The sequence below is a fragment of the Arachis duranensis genome, chromosome 3, assembly GCF_000817695.3.
Source record: "Arachis duranensis cultivar V14167 chromosome 3, aradu.V14167.gnm2.J7QH, whole genome shotgun sequence".
Classification (NCBI taxonomy): Eukaryota; Viridiplantae; Streptophyta; class Magnoliopsida; order Fabales; family Fabaceae; genus Arachis; species Arachis duranensis.
The window spans coordinates 87411849-87430390 of NC_029774.3; the positions used below are offsets into that span (position 1 = coordinate 87411849).

The window sequence follows — 18542 nt, forward strand, 5'->3', positions numbered from 1 at the left end:
GTCAGCTCGGCTATTAAGCTCCTGAACTATATGTTGGACCTCAGTCTCAGTGAATTGTCTGAGTTGCTCGAGTGTCTCTTCTTAGTACCTTTGCACAATTAGAAAATTGATTAATACAGAAAGATTTACAAACAGATTTAGTTTTTATTACAGGCGAATTTTTTGTTACCGACGAAATTACCGACGGATTTTGTCCCTCTGTAAAAGCCCCGTTGGAAATTATTTACCGACGGATTTTTTTCCGTCGGAAATTTACCGACGGATTTTTACCAGTTACCGACGGATTTTTCCTCTGTAAATTCTCCATCCATTTTTTGAAGGCGACGAACTTTTCGACGGATTTTCCGTCTGTAATTACAGACGAATTTTCCAACGGATTTTTCTGTCTGTAATTACAGACGAATTTTCTGACAAATTTTCCGTCTGTAATTACAAACAGATTTTCCGACAGATTTTTTGTCTGTAATTTAAACTTTGGAAAATCATCACACTCTAATTATAGACAGAAAATCTGTCTATAAATCCCTCTGTAAGGTAAAATAGAATTTTTTTTATTTTTCTAATTACAAAATAAACTTATTTTCATACAAAATAAATATAAATTTAATACAAATTTTGACCTAATTTGTATTCGAATATTTATAATATTTCAAAAAATAAACAAATTCATCGTATTATCAAACTAAAAGAAAAGTACTATAAACAATCAAGTCAATATAATTCAAAACATAAACAAAATGTATTGATCATCAACTATAATTCTTCCTTTATCCTCCAAAGATGCCAAAGACTTATGCAAATCTTGTTGTGTTTTTTCAATTTCATGTTTCTCCTTTTGCAAAAGGGTTTTATTTAATTCAAATTCCTTCTCAGCAGCTCTCAAGCTTTTATCTTTTTCTTCAAGAGTACTTGACAGATCTTCCGTTCCTTCTCCTTATCACTCAGTGACCTTGCCCAAACATCCAAATCATGTTCTCTTTCCAAGATTTGGTCCTCTCTTTGTTTAAGATCAACCTCCTTCAATTCCCAAGCTCTTCTCTTTGTCTCGATTTCATTTTGAACCAATTTCCGGTGCATTTGTAGCTCAGTTTCCAACTCATTTTCTTGTTTTTAATGCAGCTTCCTGACCAGCTATTGCTTTCTGAATTTCATCCTACATTTTCAATCAAGCTAAATTAATGTACAGAAGAAACTTAGAATTTTAAAGTAAAATAAATGTGAGAGAATATACACATTATCTACTAGCAAGTTTTCCTTGAAATTCAACCAACTCTTGCTCTTGCTTGTTCAGCTCGATTTCCTGTTTAGCAAGTACCTATATTTACAGAATGCAAATCCAAACATGAATAACAGAAAGACAGTATATATTTCATATTAATTTCATCTAGACCAAGAATTTTCAGAGACGAACCTCTTCTCTTTGTCTTAGAGTGGCATCCATCAGTTTTAGATTAGTTTTCTCATCATGAAGGGCTTCACGTTCCTTCTCAAACTCCTTTTTTGTATCCTCTAATTCTCTTTGAAGATGGTCTAGTTCCTAAGATATACTAAAAAGGTGATCCTCTCTCTCATTAAGCAACGTTTGTGATTGAAGTAGCCTTTCATGTTCTTGCTGTAAAATCTTCTGCCTTTCAGAAAGGGATTGCCTCTCAAGTATGATCTCCTTGTCCTTTTCATCACAACTGAAACACGCACATGCACACCCACACACACACAACAGAGATCATCGTACTTTTTAAACAATCAAATTTTAACAACATATGAAACTTAACATTGACTGTGAGTTGCACCATTCATGATCTGATTATTGTCAGCATTTCAATTCCAAAAATTGAGTAAATTTTTTAAGTAAAATAAGATTTCAACTCAAAGCAATAACAAATTTCATTAATCAATTTTTTGCTTCAAGGCTTTTCACAGTCTCCTGTATAACTACAGGATTTGTGTATTAAAAAAGAAAGGTTAGGTATCCTCCTAAACAAGCCATTCTAGACAACACAGGTAGATATTGCATAATCTATTTGTACATGCTCCCAATGACAACGGAATTAGCAAATCAATATCATAATTAAAATGACTATGGGATAAAAGGAAAAATGAAAATTATATAAAAGTAACATACTCTGACTTGAAAGTAATGATTTGCCGCCTTAGGTTATCTTCCTGTGCTTCAACATCACAAAATTTCCTTTCTGCAACACCAGTAAATTGGTTAGACTCTGCTTGCAAATACACCATACACCATTCATAGTTTTCACTTGAAAATACAATTCAATAGATAATTAAGTGAGGGGCAGAAGTTGATTTGGTGTAAGCAGTAATAAAACTATTCAACTCAGAGCTCTGTGATCTAATTTCCTAAAACTCTTAGGCTGAAAAGCTAAATATTCAAATTTGAACCACTTTAGTTACATGGTCCCTATATCAAAATCCAAACTTCAAAGCATTCTATAAAAAGACATATGGCCATTAATCCTCAGGTTCCAAAATCCCACTAATAATCCAAAAAACTACATTTTTTTAAACAACCATAACATCAACATTTCTAGTTATTTAGCTATTTACCAATATAGAACATGGCATTATTAATTAAGGAATTCTATATTGGTAAAGAAAGCATATAAAGGCAAAGAAGGGGAAAAGGTTGACTTACCAACCAGTGATCCAAGAAGCAAAGGGTGCCCATGATGGACCAGCAACCTGAGGAAGCTCAATTGACGAACAGGAAGGAGTGGCGAAAGCAATTGAATCTCTGCTTGCATCTGAAAAGCATTATTATTTGACCCTCCTATCAGTTATCAATTCCAGCCAAATAGGAAAGAAACAAACATTCAGAATAGAGACATACCACTTGCAAAATATCATAAAAAATTGCACCAGAAAATAAAATAGATTCAATTACTACTCTATGCAAATTGCACCATAAAACAAAATACCGTAATGTTTCTTGAATGGCATTGATGAAGTCGTGTCAGTGAGGGAGCGAGTGTGTAAGAAAGAAGTGAATTTTTGAGAGCACCATACAAAAGTTCCATATTGCGAAAGACAGAAAATTCGAGGCTTTGATAATATTAACTGCTAAGACTAAGAAATTTGGACATCATTTATCCTGTTCATTCATCTCAAGCAAGAAGTAATAAATAATACGAATAAGCTCTACCATCGGAATCTACAAATAAACAAGCTTTACAATTAGCATACATTGAACATTAGACATGCACACAAATCAGTATTATTGTTCATGCTATATAATGAAGAATAAACTGTAGTTCAACACTTACAGACAAGGCTTTTATATATTCCAATATAAGCTTAAAACTTCTTAAATCCTGCTTCGTTTCAGCATTTACTTCTACAGGCTTCTAAAACAATAATGAATATAAAATGAGCAATGGTTGAAAATATTGTCTACTTTGAAACAACAAAAATTAACATGGGAAAAAGACAGACCCAGAATAAAATAGAATTAAAAAAGAAATGAGGGAAAGGTAGAAGCAATGGTACTCTAACCTGGCACATAAATAAATATAGCAAACAAAAGCTATAACTTTACCTATTATGACTTAGAATTCAAAGCAGGTTAATAAAAAAATGTAGAATCAATGGACCATAACTTCATTAGAAGGCAATGGTTGTTACCCTACAAAATCCCACTTTTGTACTAATTCTTGCAAAATATAACTTGCTCTGACTTGGATCCGCCAATGGACCAGCCTCGAGAATTAATACATAGGATCTTCCATTTCCACCAACAGAAAAAACCAGACCCTTATATCTAACATCATGACAGATTTTGACTCATTATACATAAATCAAGATATAAGTTTATATCTTTAGAAATACAAAACAAAGTAATTATTTATTCGGTATCCAGTACTTGTCAAGAGTGGAACCTAGAGGTAGAGAAAGCTTTTTGGACAGTTCCACAAACCCTCCTCTAGTGAAGACATACCCTAAAATTAATAACAAAAGAATATATATGGTCAAAACTCGAAGGAGAATTTTTGGAATCCCTATTTACACTAAAAATAGTAGCGTATGAATATTCTCTTGTAAGCAATGCAGCCAACCAGAGATTTTCTCATATTTTCTCTTGGACCTTCAAATTGTATTACCTCACCACCTTCCCCTGAATTTGATTTTCCACCTAATCTGTTCATTGCGATTGTAATTGCTTCATGAGTTTCTCTTGAAATAGCTCCAAAAGATATCCCACCAGTGCAGAACCGATGCACAATAGCTGAAGCATGTTCAACCTTCCCTACAGGTATTGGAGCACGATCACTTTTGAACTCAAGAAGATCACGAAAAACCTGAAATAAAAAATAGAGATCTCAAATAACATTTTGGGTAATAAAATGCAAGATAAAGGCAGAAACTAGGATCTTTAAGACTCACATTCACAGGTCGGTTAGCCAAATGCTGCTGATAAACTGAAAAGGCACTTTGACCAATAATCAAGATGTAAAACATCACATGCAACTACTATCATCATCAACATAAACTAGATAATCCAACAAAAGTGAATCAATAATCAAGCTGTAAAACATCACATGCAAAGACATATAATCACCAATAATTATCCTAGACCAATATGCATTCAACTAAAACAAGAATCAATGATCTTCCTACCCAGCCAAAACCAAGCCTACTTGCTAATTAGCTTACAGTCACATGCATTTAACTAAATCAATTAAATAAGAATATCCTACCTTTTTTAAAGCTGAAAAATGAAGCTTTAAACAAGAATATGCTACTCTTAAAACTAAAAGTAAGGAAATGAAAACAAAAACCAAAAAAGAAAGATTCTACATGAGATAAAAATGATAGTATTTGATTGGAGAATAAGTCATGAGATCTTTGGAACAATAACTAATGACCAATTTTGAATTGTAATCACCTTATCAATCCCACATTAGTATTCTCTTATTCTATCAGATCCAATCTTTTACCCAAATCATTCAAGTAGCAAGCATGAACACAACTACTTTTACAAATGTAGCAAAACATGACTGAATATCTGATTATAGTTTTTATATATTAGCAAAGTAAAGGAGTTGTTACCTGCAGAAATTAGCTGAAAAATTATTGATAGGATTATGCATTCATAATAAATTAATAGCAGTATCACTGAATTCAAAGCATTGAAACTGATGGCAGCTTATGATATACTTTACGCTTTTCAGACTTAAATACTTGATCTTGGTAAACTGATGGCAGCTTATGATATACTTTACTCTTCAAAGCATTTCTGCCTTTCTGGGTTCAATGGATAAAGCAAAATCACTGTATAATATTAGGTTTAATCTAATATTTTCCAATTGATCCATCGCCAATGCCTAGCCTTTTCTGTTCTAGTGCAGCCACTTCGGCTTTGTTCCTGAATATTTGATAGAAATAATAATAAACACCCTGTATCATAAAATTGTCGTCATAATTAAAAAATGGGGAAATCTAAATCAAAACATTGAACAGGTGTCCAGAAAATATATTGCTGGAAAATATTAACCGTTTTTTATAGAAAAGAGTTACATTAAAAATCATACAACATTAAACAAAGAAGTCTTTATCAAAGTATTATCTCAGAGGTGATTCAGGTGAATAAGAAACTAGCTTCTTGCTATTTCCAAGTCATTCTCTCATTAAGCTTATTCAATTTCAACAAGAACAGTCTTCAAGCTTTACTTGAAACTCTTAACACTGGCAGCTATTATGGAAACGTCTCTCACTGTCCTTATAACTTTAGAATCTTGTATGCACCTTATTATGCCATCTATGGAAAACGAATATCCTTTTATCTAAAAATAAAATTAAAAAATATCAAAACAAAACTTACAGAGTATTGCCGCATGGCATATTCATTCTCCTCTCTACCTCAAAACTCAATGTTCATGCCTATAATAACACTTACCATGTTCTCTCTGAAGATGTCTATATTATAATTTACCTTCTGTTACACTCATCTCTGGCCACCGGCCTTTCTTGGAGGAGGAGCTGAGCTTCCTAGCTTCAATTTTGTAGAGCTAAAATTTAAAATAGCTATCAGGTAATTTTTCACATGAAAGGAGACTTAGTTTCTCACAATCAATTCACTAGATACCTGATTAGTGATACTGCTGCAGAAATATGCTTGGACTCTTTCTCATTTACAGCCTCATGAGTCCTCTTCATATGCTCTAAAGCTGATCCAACGGTACTTACACTACAGATATAAAAATAAGACACTAAGAATTTTGCTAAAGGAGGACTTGATCAAGAAACCATGGGCAAGCCACTAACCTTTGCTGCATGAGTAACTCCATATGGCAATGCTTTGCTGCAGAAGTTCAAATAAATGTGCAAACTATATAGTTCAAAATTGCCTTATATATATTTAAAAAATGTTTTTAACATTGAACGAAATATCATGCAACTTTAATTTATTCATTACTAGTCACATTCTCTTTATTTGAACTTGACTATCACAATGTCTTCAATCAAGCTTTTCTGCTTCAATTAATTTTGTATACTTTTTATTTTGCTTTATATAATAGTTGGAACCATTAAACAATAGAGCCACAAAAGCAGAGTATGATAAACCTAGCTAAAACTGGCGTAGAAAAATTGAGCCCTAAAGTTTATCGGCGTAATTTAAATAATGCATACCTGAATCGGCGTAATTTAAACAACTACTGGTAGATGCTGTGGTTCTCTTTGGAGCAGGAACCGATTGGGATCGGGTCAAATTCCATCGATTCATTTGTGACAGAGCGCGATAGAGCAGCGACGAAAACAGAGGGTGACGACCTTGAGTCTGAAACGCCCGTGAGAGAAGCGATATACCAGAGAGATAGAGAGAGATCGACGGCGAGACCAGCCGTGAGAGTGGTAAGACTCAGTGAGCTTGAGGGTGAGAGTGGCAAAAGAAGAACGAAAAAACTCAAAGGAGGGTTAGGGGTTATTTGTCGCGGTTAGGGGTTCTTCGACGGAGGCATTGCGATATTCGACGGAGGCATTGCGAATGGAGCTCGAGAAAGAAGGGGGGTAGGGGTTCTTCGACGGAGGCATTGCGAATGGAGGGTAGATTCTCTCTTTACTTTTTTACAAAAATTGATAGAATTTTTTCTATAATTCGGATATCAGAAAGATTACCATATATAACATAAAACTTCTCCGCCGATTCGTTCTAATCGAGCCTCTCGATCTGTCATTATACCTCTCGAAGTAGAAATAATGACAATTCCCATCCCCCCTAAAATTCTTGGAATTTGTTGATAATTAGAATAGATTCGTAGACCAGGAGTACTGATCCGTTTTAATTCAAACGCGTTTTAGATGATCCTTTTCTATTTCTTCTATATGGTAGAGTTAAAACTAAAAAAAGATTTCCCCCTTCCCTATGTTTTCTCACGTTTTCAATAAAACCCTCTCGTAAAAGCATTTTAGCAATGTTTTCAGTAATGTTAGTACATGGTATTAGAACCGTTCCTCTTCCATTCATGTCAGCATTTCGTATAGAGGTTATTATGTCGGCGATGGTGTCCTTACCCATAGGAAAATAAATGTTACCCTTTACTTACTTTTGATATAATCAGCATGCTCCGTGTTCTATATTTTCTAATATATATTAGAGTAATATAATTTGAAAATATTTTAGTTAAAATTAAAGAAAGATATCTAGTATATTTATATATCTTTAATAGAAAGATATCTATATAATATCTTATTTATATATTTCTTTTTATATTTCTATATTTATTTTTATACTTATTTTTATTCAAAAAGAATAATATATATTAAAAAAATAAAAAACGAAATCCAATTTTATTAATAATTAGATATATGTGTAAGACATAATTTATTAATTTATCTATTTCATTTTCATTAAATAATAAAATGTTTTTTCTTATAATACCTCAGGTGCTAATGAAACTATTTTAGTGAAATTTAACTGTCTCAATTCCCGGGCGATTGCGCCAAAAATTCGAGTTCCTTTTGGATTTCCCTCTTGATCAATGACAACCGCGGCATTATCATCATATTGTATTATCATGCCATTGCTACGTTTAAGTTCTTTACAAGTACGTACAATTACAGCTCTAATCACTTCTGATCTTTCTAAAGACATATTTGGTACCGCTTCCTTGATTACAGCAACAACAATGTCACCAATAGAAGCATATCGTCGATTACCTGCTCCTATGATTCGAATACACATCAATTGGCGGGCTCCGCTGTTATCGGCTACATTCAAATGGGTTTGAGGTTAAATCATATCATTCTTATTTTATCTGGTTTTTCAGTCCAAGGCTTGAAGTAAAAAAAAATATTCTCTATTCAACAAAAGAAAGGAAAAATTGCCATGTTTTTTCCTCCAAAAGACCTCTTTCCTTTGGTTTTTATTATTTATTATCTTGAAATAATGAATTGAGTTTGGATAGGCATTTTTGATGCGGCTATTGAGATAGCCATTTTGGCTATATTTTCTGCGACTCCGCCCATTTCATAAAGTATTCTACCGGGTTTAACGACAGCTACCCAATATTCGGGAGATCCCTTTCCCGAACCCATACGCGTTTCGGTTGGTCTTACTGTAACTGGTTTGTCTGGAAATATCCGTACCCATATTTGTCCACCTCGGCGGACATTTCGTGACATTGCCCGCCGACCTGCTTCTATTTGTCTAGATGTGATCCAAGCGGGTTCAAGTGCCTGAAGAGCATATCTTCCGAAGCAAATATGATTACCCCGATAGGATATTCCTTTCATTCTTCCTCTATGTTGCTTACGGAATCTGGTTCTTTTGGGGTTATAGTTGATGGTTGTTTAGAAATCCCATCGCTATTCCAGAACCGTACATGAGATTTTCACCTCATACGGCTCCTCGCGAATAAAACAATTACAAAAATGGATTTAACCAATACCAATAAAAAAATATACCGTATATACATATGTTTAATGAATAATTGAATCACGAGGTTTTTTTATTTTAATATTTCATAGGATTGATTGATCAATTGGAAATTAGTATATCTTGTTTTGATTTTTATATAGAACTAGACATTTATTAGAAAATTTGCCCCCCCTATATATAGTTAAATATATAACTAGATAATGTTGTTCTATTAGAGCATAAGATTCTAACAAATCCTTATTTTATTTATTTCTGGTGGTATTGGATTGGCTCAATTTCGAAATAAAAAAACAAAGATTTCGCGGGCGAATATTTACTCCTTATCCATTTTATTTTAGATGTAATCTAGGGTTATCCTGCGACTCTTCAAAAAAATGAATTGGTTCCAACCTAATTCTTCCTAAGATTTCTATTTAGATGAACTGGCTCTTACCAAAGTTATATATCGAAAATGAGTAACCGCGGAACCCCCTTTAACACCCCTTTTCCCTTTTTTCCCCTCTTTTCAAAGTTGGATTTCTAAGTTCTTTATTGAACTCATTTATTTGCAATCATGGTTAAAATGTAAAAAAGATTGGGGTTGACTACCAATCTTTTCAAAATACAGAAAAAGCTTCTCGTAGAAACTACCGATCATTTGTTAACTATTACAACTATTCCAACTATTTAATCAATTACTTCTTGGAAATGCTAAAAGTATTACTCAATTTTTTTATATGATACCGGGCCGGGATTGATATTAAGAATCAGAAACCCATAAATTTGAATAGCAAAAATAAGAGTTGCTTTTGGATTATTACATATATATTTTAGTGGAACCAATACAAAAAATGGATGAAATAAAGAAAAAATTGGAGCTACTATGTACATTAGATATAATGATGTAATGGAATTGAAATTCGATATATATAAGTCTATATATAAGAAGGTCGATCTGAATATTTAGATACATATCATATTGTAGATTGATCCATATTATATTATAGAGTAAAACTTTTTGCACTACAATTATAGAATAGATAATATAGATAATATGGTAGAAAGAAATCAATTTGATTTCTTTCTACCATATTATCTATATTATCTATTCTATAATTGTAGTGCAAAAAGTTTTACTCTATAATATAATATGGATCAATCTACAATATGATATGTATCTAAATATTCAGATCGACCTTCTTATATATAGACTTATATATATCGAATTTCAATTCCATTACATCATTATATCTAATGTACATAGTAGCTCCAATTTTTTCTTTATTTCATCCATTTTTTGTATTGGTTCCACTAAAATATATATGTAATAATCCAAAAGCAACTCTTATTTTTGCTATTCAAATTTATGGGTTTCTGATTCTTAATATCAATCCCGGCCCGGTATCATATAAAAAAATTGAGTAATACTTTTAGCATTTCCAAGAAGTAATTGATTAAATAGTTGGAATAGTTGTAATAGTTAACAAATGATCGGTAGTTTCTACGAGAAGCTTTTTCTGTATTTTGAAAAGATTGGTAGTCAACCCCAATCTTTTTTACATTTTAACCATGATTGCAAATAAATGAGTTCAATAAAGAACTTAGAAATCCAACTTTGAAAAGAGGGGAAAAAAGGGAAAAGGGGTGTTAAAGGGGGTTCCGCGGTTACTCATTTTCGATATATAACTTTGGTAAGAGCCAGGTCATCTAAATAGAAATCTTAGGAAGAATTAGGTTGGAATAGGAAAAAATTTCCTATCTTTTTTTCATCCCCTTAACAAGAATAAGGTAATAATTTCACTATTTGGGTGATTGACAGAGTATTTTGTATTTAGTATGCATAGAATACATTACACCACTCAAATAAAATAGACTTCCGAAATGCGGATATATTTGAATTAAAGGAATTGGTATGGTATTAATTAAAAGGAAATGAAAAATATTCAATAGAAAAATTTAATAACCCAGCTAGAAAACAATTGATACAGTTGGATCCCCCACCCCAATTAGTCGTACCTTTAAAGTCCACTTCTTCCCCATACTACGAGAGAAAGGGAAAATGTGAAAACTACCATTAAAGCAGCCCAAGCAAGATTTACTATATCCATGTGAATTTTTTCTCCTATCTCTATAAAAAATATCACTATGAAGGAATTATTTTACTATTGTTCACTAATTCTTGTTGTTTTTTTTGGTATTAATCTAATCACTGAGAATACTAGAAACTATAATAACTATATATATTTATTTAAATCGCTGGTACAGAGTCAAAGGGGGATTCGATTCTGCACTAAAACTATTATATTAACACGAAACAATTCAATAAATTCTATTAGAACATCAAACAAGTTTTGATCAGATTTCTAGTAGAGTCGGAAAACATTACAGATAAATTCGTTTTTCCTCTCATTTTTTTAATTAAAAGGTCAAAATTCAATTCTCTTGTCGATCAGGCGACACCCGGATTTGAACTGGGGAAAAAGGATTTGCAGTCCCCCGCCTTACCGCTCGGCCATGCCGCCAAAACGATATATATATGAGAATACCCTTTTTTTATTGAAAAAGAGATATGCACTTTGATCGACAAACGCAATAATGGAAGGACAAAACGGAACCGTTAACTATACAATTCCTGAACAATTCTTGAAATCGAAATGAGAAGATGGTTTTGTCGTTATGAGATAAAAAAAAATGCAATTTGATACAAAATTTATCAATATTGCTTTTTTTATTCAAAAAACCTTCTCCATTTTAATTATAACAGTAACTGTCAGTATATGTAAACCCTAGAATATAACTAGAAATTGTTACAGAGATAATATCTATCGGGTATCATATCCGTATTCCGCATATGATACGTATATACCAGAATTTGAAATAAGATTCTCGTGCTTCCATAATTGAAAGAAGTTTTCCTTGAAAAAATAAATTCAAAAGAAATTGAAAAATTGACTACGACATGCTCTGTACCGAATAAATAGGACTGCTATAAAAGGAAGAGACATGTATCTAATCTGGATACTAGATATATGGCTAGCTATAGCAACGGAAGTTAGATTAGAAAAATAACTAATTTTTAGTGTTTATATAGTATAATTATAATTTATTTATTTTAATTTGTATATATACCTTCCATCCTTTCGGAATTGAGAAGCCATTGAAGATGAAGTCAGTGATGGCTTCCCTGAAACTTCCCTGGAGTGGAGGATCAAGTCTCATTACTTCACAAGCTACATTCCAAGAGTATCGCATCTTTTGGACGTCATCCCAAGTTAACAACTCTCCTTCAGATTTTGATTTTGCTATTTCCGTTTGCTCTACATGAGGAACACCAACTTATTTATTTTGAGTTCAAATGAAAAGGTTAAGTATGTCGTAGCCTCATGTTTAGGCTTTTGTTATTTTATTCCTCATATTTATCTTTACTTTTTTTCTTGATAATTATTTCGTATTAATTTAGGTTGAACTTAGATACACTCAATTTCACGTAAAGTTGATAATTGAGAGTAGTTAAATAAGAATTTAACTAAATTAGCCAAATTATTTAACCATTCTTAGCTCACCATTAATTTATCATAAAGCTAAATATTAAAAATACTTTTTATTTAGACAATCACACTTTTAAAATTGTGAGAATATTATTTATTAAGGTATCCAATTTTGTTTCGCAATTTTTTCATCGGACTAGTAGTATTTATTTTAGAGTAATATTTCAATTGATCTTTAAAAGAAATTTAGCTAANAAATTAGTACGTTCAAATAATAGAAATTTATTTAATAAAAATTTATTAAAAATTAAATTATTAGAATAATTTTTTAATGACTAATTTGAGATATTTTTATTTTTATTTTATAATTTGGGGGAGCAGGGACATCGTGTTTAAGCTTTTGGAAGTATTCTAAGGGTCCATTTGGAAAACTCTAAAAGTAGCTTTTTTTTACTTTTGACTTATGAAAAGTAGTAGCATTAATGTCTGGTGCAATTTTCAAAACCAAATTGTAACTTTCTAAGAAGCTATTTTGGAGCTTATAGAGAAGTTAAAAAAATGACTTCTCTCATAATACTTCTACTTTTCATTATATTTTTATAAAATAAACACTTTTAGAGTTAAAAATTCAAACACAAAATAACTTATTTATAAGTTACTTTTAACAGAGTCATTTATTGTTTAAGTTATTTTATCAAAAAGAGCTTAATTAAGTTGGTTACCCAAACTGGGCCTAAATACAATTTTAGGTTTTCACGGTAAAAAAAATAACAAATATTCCTAGGGAACATTTCTTATTTTAGTACTTTCATAATTATTTAATAATTTAATGAGGTTTGCTAATAAATGCTGAACGGTAGAAGGACATTAACCTAAAAGTCAGATTATAATAGAAGGAAAAATATAGGTAATCAATAACTTTTTTGAATAATGTGTGAACAATGTAAATTAATAGGGTTAAAAGAATAAATTTAATTAATAACATTAAATTAGAGTGTTATATATTTTTATTTGATTGGTAGTTGTTCATATTGTTCAAAATGGTCATTATTTACCTAACATTCTTAGAAATAGAAGTAGCTTGTGGTAGTAATCAAGCTGGCAAGTAAATTAAATTAAGCGGTTAATTGCAAAAACTCATTCAATTAGTAAACTTCCTTTGACTTATAAAAATTTGAATAACATGTTAACACGACACTAGCCAGGGCTTCAAACTCCCATAAAGATTGCGTTGTCAACCATGAAATAATTTTATTTTGGAAGCTAGTAATTGGTGATTCAAACGCCAACCAAATCATTTAGTTTGCGTGTGACATTAATTTACGTTTTCAGGAATAAGAATAGAAAGATATTGACTTCATGCATGACTTGTATAAATTGATTTTTATGGTTGCCTACGAACACCACAAGTTATATATATGACAGGAGAGGAAAAACATTAAAGAATACATGAACAGAAACAAGTAGCTTATTCATTTTCTTGAGCATCTCTTTTCTTCTGTTCATGTTTATTTTAAAGGATGAAATACGAAAGCTCTGATTTTAATTTTTTTGAAACTAAAGAATCTACGCTGCAATAAAAATTATAGGGTTGGATAACATGTTTGTGTTACTGATCACTTGGGATTTGTCACCTCACTATTGTACAAAAGAACAATAGTAACATTTATGATGAAAATCACATTCTATAATAATAAAACCAATGAATCTTAATATAATAGATAAAATTGCAGTATTTTAAAATATTAAAAATACATATATTTAAGCAAAAAGTATATTACTTGGTGAGTCATTCTAAGAAAGCATATGAAATGAATAGACTGACCTTTGTATACTTGATCATAAACATGAGGAAGCTCAGCAAGGTACTTGACTATGAAAGTGCATGCAGCACTAGCAGTGTCATGTCCTCCAATCAAAAGGCCAAGGATCTTATCAGCAATATCCATTTCATTCATGTAATGTCCATCCTCATCGGGTGTCAACAACATGTGAGACAGTATGTCTTGTGTTGGGGACGCTTTCCCTTCACCCAACTCCACCTTTCTCTGCTTTATGATCCTCAAAAGTTCATTCCTTATGAACTTTGATGCTTTGATTCCTTTGTTGAATGCCGTTCCAGGCAAGTCAATTGGCAGTGTTAAGATTCCGGACGCCAAACGATGAAAAGGGCCTTCTATTTTTTCTACGTCTTTTCCATCCTCCACACTCATGAACAAACGACAAGCTAACAAGAACGTGTACCTGTATATGTGTAAATTGTTTAATATATGTTCAATAAGTCACAAAACCACTCCTAAAAAGTCTAACCTAATTGAATGAGGGCATAAATACCTGAGAGGTACAAACATAAAATTTCTTTTAAATTTGCCTAAATTTTTTTTAGATTTTTTTTTTACCTTATGTTAATTTTTTTGTATAACAAAAATGAAAATTTAAATTTTAAATTACAGAAATTTTGATATTATATCATAAAATTATTTTTAAAAAAATTTAAATTAATAATAAAAAATATATAAATAATTACAATTAATCATCTAATAGATATATAATTATGGTGATTGTTTAGTGTCTAAAACTGTTTGTCTAACTTACTAAAAAGGGTTAAAAATTAATATTTAATTTTAAAAGGATAAAAATAAATAATTATTAAATATTCAAAAGTTGCCATAAGAAGTAAATTAGGCAAAAGTTAGACATCAAATTATAGACACTATAAAATTCACCTATAATTATTCATATATCTNGTGTGTTAGAGATTAACAAATTTTATAATTTATAATCATTAATTAATTATTATTAGTGTTTTTAATTGTGTGAGATTATATTTAATGGTATAAGATTATTTATTTTCTTTTAAATAGTTAAATGCTGGTCAAATTTTAATAAAATTGCTGGTGTATAAATTTTTTCTATTTGTATTTAGAAGAAAGGTTAAAATCTGAGAAATAAATATTAAATTAAATTTTTATATTATATTTATTTAATGTAAAATGTATGAGATTGAGTTATATTTTAGTATATATATGATATTTGTTTCAAGATAAATATAAAGATAAAATACGAATATTTTTAGTTATTAAAAAAATGTCAAAATTTCAATCCTTATTATTATAAATTTCACTATTTTATATTCTCATTTTCTAGATTTCTTAAATACACGGTCGAACACACTACTAAATTTCTGTCTTAAACGCTATCCAATGAAGAATAATAAGTCATCACCTCTTGGCCAAAGGAAAAACGGTGATATGCGTCTTGTTTTCCCAATGGGAAGAAAAATGCCTTTGAGCTATGGAATCCATGATGCCGACATAGCGTTGCAGAGCTTCAGGTTTGAGGAACTGTGGTAGCAACTTCCTCATCCTCTTGGACTCCAGTTTGGAATCGATCGTTGTTGGGAAAATCTTTTTAACGTTCTCCGGCCACCACGCGTTAACCAGCTTGTTCTCGTTGGAGAACAAGAACTTGTTGCATGTGGGTCCGCAAAACACAACGGTAGGTTCGTTAAAGATGGAGGTCTTGAAGATTTCAGATGAAAACCTGATCATGCGATCATAGATGAACTTCTCAGGATGTCCCTTCCATCCGGTGGACAAGAACTCGATGCTCTCCCCGAGGATTGGGTAACCCATCCTTCCCGGTGGCAAGTTTGGGGCCGTAAACGGAGACCAGTGACGGTAAAAGAGGAAGAAGAGAGAAAGAGATACGAATGAAACAAAGAGAAGTAGAAGGGAGAGGTAGAAACTGTGTTCCATGCTTTTCTTGCTTGTGTGTGTGTCTATGTACTATGTGTTTCTTTTATCTTTATTTATAGACGGTGTGATTATAACACACGACTTTTACTCACAAACTTCTTAAAAAAAAATATAGATTTCTTTTATAAATTTTTCTCAACTATCATTCTCGAAAAGTAATAAAAATATTTTTAAAAAATATTAAAAGATTATTAAAATTTATTGTATTTAATTATTAATTAGTTATTAATGTTTAAAAGTGTGGATTAAAATATATTACATTATTAAATTAAAAGAATTAAATTAATAAATAAAAATAATAACTAAAAATAATAAATTCTAATAATTTTTTAATATTTTTTAAATTAAATTCGGTAATAATTAAGACCCAACCCGGATTACAAGTATGCCTTCTAGGTTCAGGTTGGTTATATTAATCTGATGTCATTTTTATTAGCTCGAATTGAAACCATGAAACCATATATGAAACCTAATCCAAAGTAATATATTTCTTTCAAAAACATAAATTTTGGTAAAATTAATGAAAGAAAATTTACACTTCTATTGATACTTTAAAGTTACTTAAATGTCATCGTTATAAAAAAAATTATATATATACATATATATAATATTAATTTTATTTATAAATGAAAGTTTTTAATATGTAACGATATATAATTTTTAAGAATTATGCTATGTATACATTAAAATCAGCCACCAAAGTCTGTCATCGGTATAAAATACATGTTGAAATATAAATACACATTAAAAAATAAATTAAACCACATATAAATTTATATATAAATATATTAATGACTAATTTTATAGCTGATTTTTGTGTACAAATAAAATTTTTTAATTTTTAAAGTTATAAAAATTAGTTAAATAAATGTCGAGTATACCTAGGTTAATTTAAAATTACAGATACATTTTAGTAATCAAGTTCAATTAAATTGATATAAATTCAGTTAAAAAAAAAAGTTAGCATCTAGTACGATGTTTTTTATTTTCACACTTCTTTAAGACAAAAGTTTTATTATAAAACATAAAAATTATTACAGATCGTAAAAATTTTGTTATAAAACATAAATTTTTATATATAGCACAAAAAAGTTTGCATATAACACATAAACATATGAATATGATAGATCATAATTTTTGCACATAATATAAAAATTTATTTGATATAGTATAAAAATTTTTCTGGGGTCCACTGGTTTATTTTGATGCTAGGCACAACAAGATTTTTATATTATATATTAATATTCTTGTGGTCCATGCTTTTCTTGCTTGTGTGTGTATGTACTATGTATTTCTTTTATCTTTATTTATAGACGGTGTGATTATAACACACGACTTTTACTCACAAACTTTTTAAATAAAATATAGATTTCTTTTATAAATTTCTCTCAACTATCATTCTCGAAAAGTTATAAAAATATATTTGAAAAATATTAAAAAGTTATTAAAATTTATTGTATTTAATCATTAATTAGTTATTAATGTTTAAAAGTGTGGATTAAAATATATTACATTACTAAATTAAAAGAATTAAATTAATAAATAAAAATAATAACTAAAAGTAATAAATTTTAATAATTTTTAATAATTTTTAAATTAAATTCGGTAATAATTAAGACTCAACCCGGATTACAAGTATGTTTTCTTCTAGGTTTAGGTTGGTTATTTTAATCTGATGTCATTTTTAGCTCGAATTGAAACCATGAAACCATATATGAAACCTAATCCAAAGTAATATATTTCTTTCAAAAACATATATTTTGGTAAAATTAATGGAAAAAAAATTTACACTTCTATTGATACTTTAAAGTAACTCTATTGTCATCCTTATATTAAATTTTATTTATAAATGAAATTTTTTAATATGTAATGATATATAATTTTTTAGAGTTATGCTACATATACACTAAAATCAGTCATTAAAGTCAGTCATCAGTATAAAATACATGTTAAAATATAAATACACATTAAAAATAAATTAAACCACACATGTATTTAAACACAAATACATTAATAACTGATTTTGATAGCTAATTTTAGTGTACAAATATTATTTTTAAATTTTTAAAGTTATAAAAATTAGTTAAATAAATTTCCAGTATACCTAGGTTAATTTAAAATCAGTGATACATTTTAGTAATTAAGTTTAATTAAATTGATATAAATTCTGTTAAAAAAAAAACTTAGCATCCATTACGATGTTTTTTATCTCCACTGTAACACCTTAACTATCAAAAGTCACGCTTCTGGCTGCGCCACTCTGATAGTTCGGATATTACAACGACTCTTATACTCTTTAATACTAAAATATAAGCATGTTTAAAACTTAAACCGAATTTTTAGAAAAACATACACTCATACTTACAATATAAGTTAAAATACTCATCGGAATACATTTATATATACATATACATACATATTAAT

The 18542-nt window shown here is 30.1% G+C and overlaps 1 non-coding gene across 1 annotated transcript; it reads right to left on the reverse strand.

Moving 5' to 3' along the window:
• Positions 1-11323: 11323 nt before the first annotated feature.
• TRNAC-GCA (transfer RNA cysteine (anticodon GCA)) lies at positions 11324-11394 on the reverse strand. The gene has a single exon. It is a non-coding gene; the product is annotated as a tRNA-Cys (tRNA).
• Between the last annotated feature and the right edge of the window lie 7148 nt (positions 11395-18542).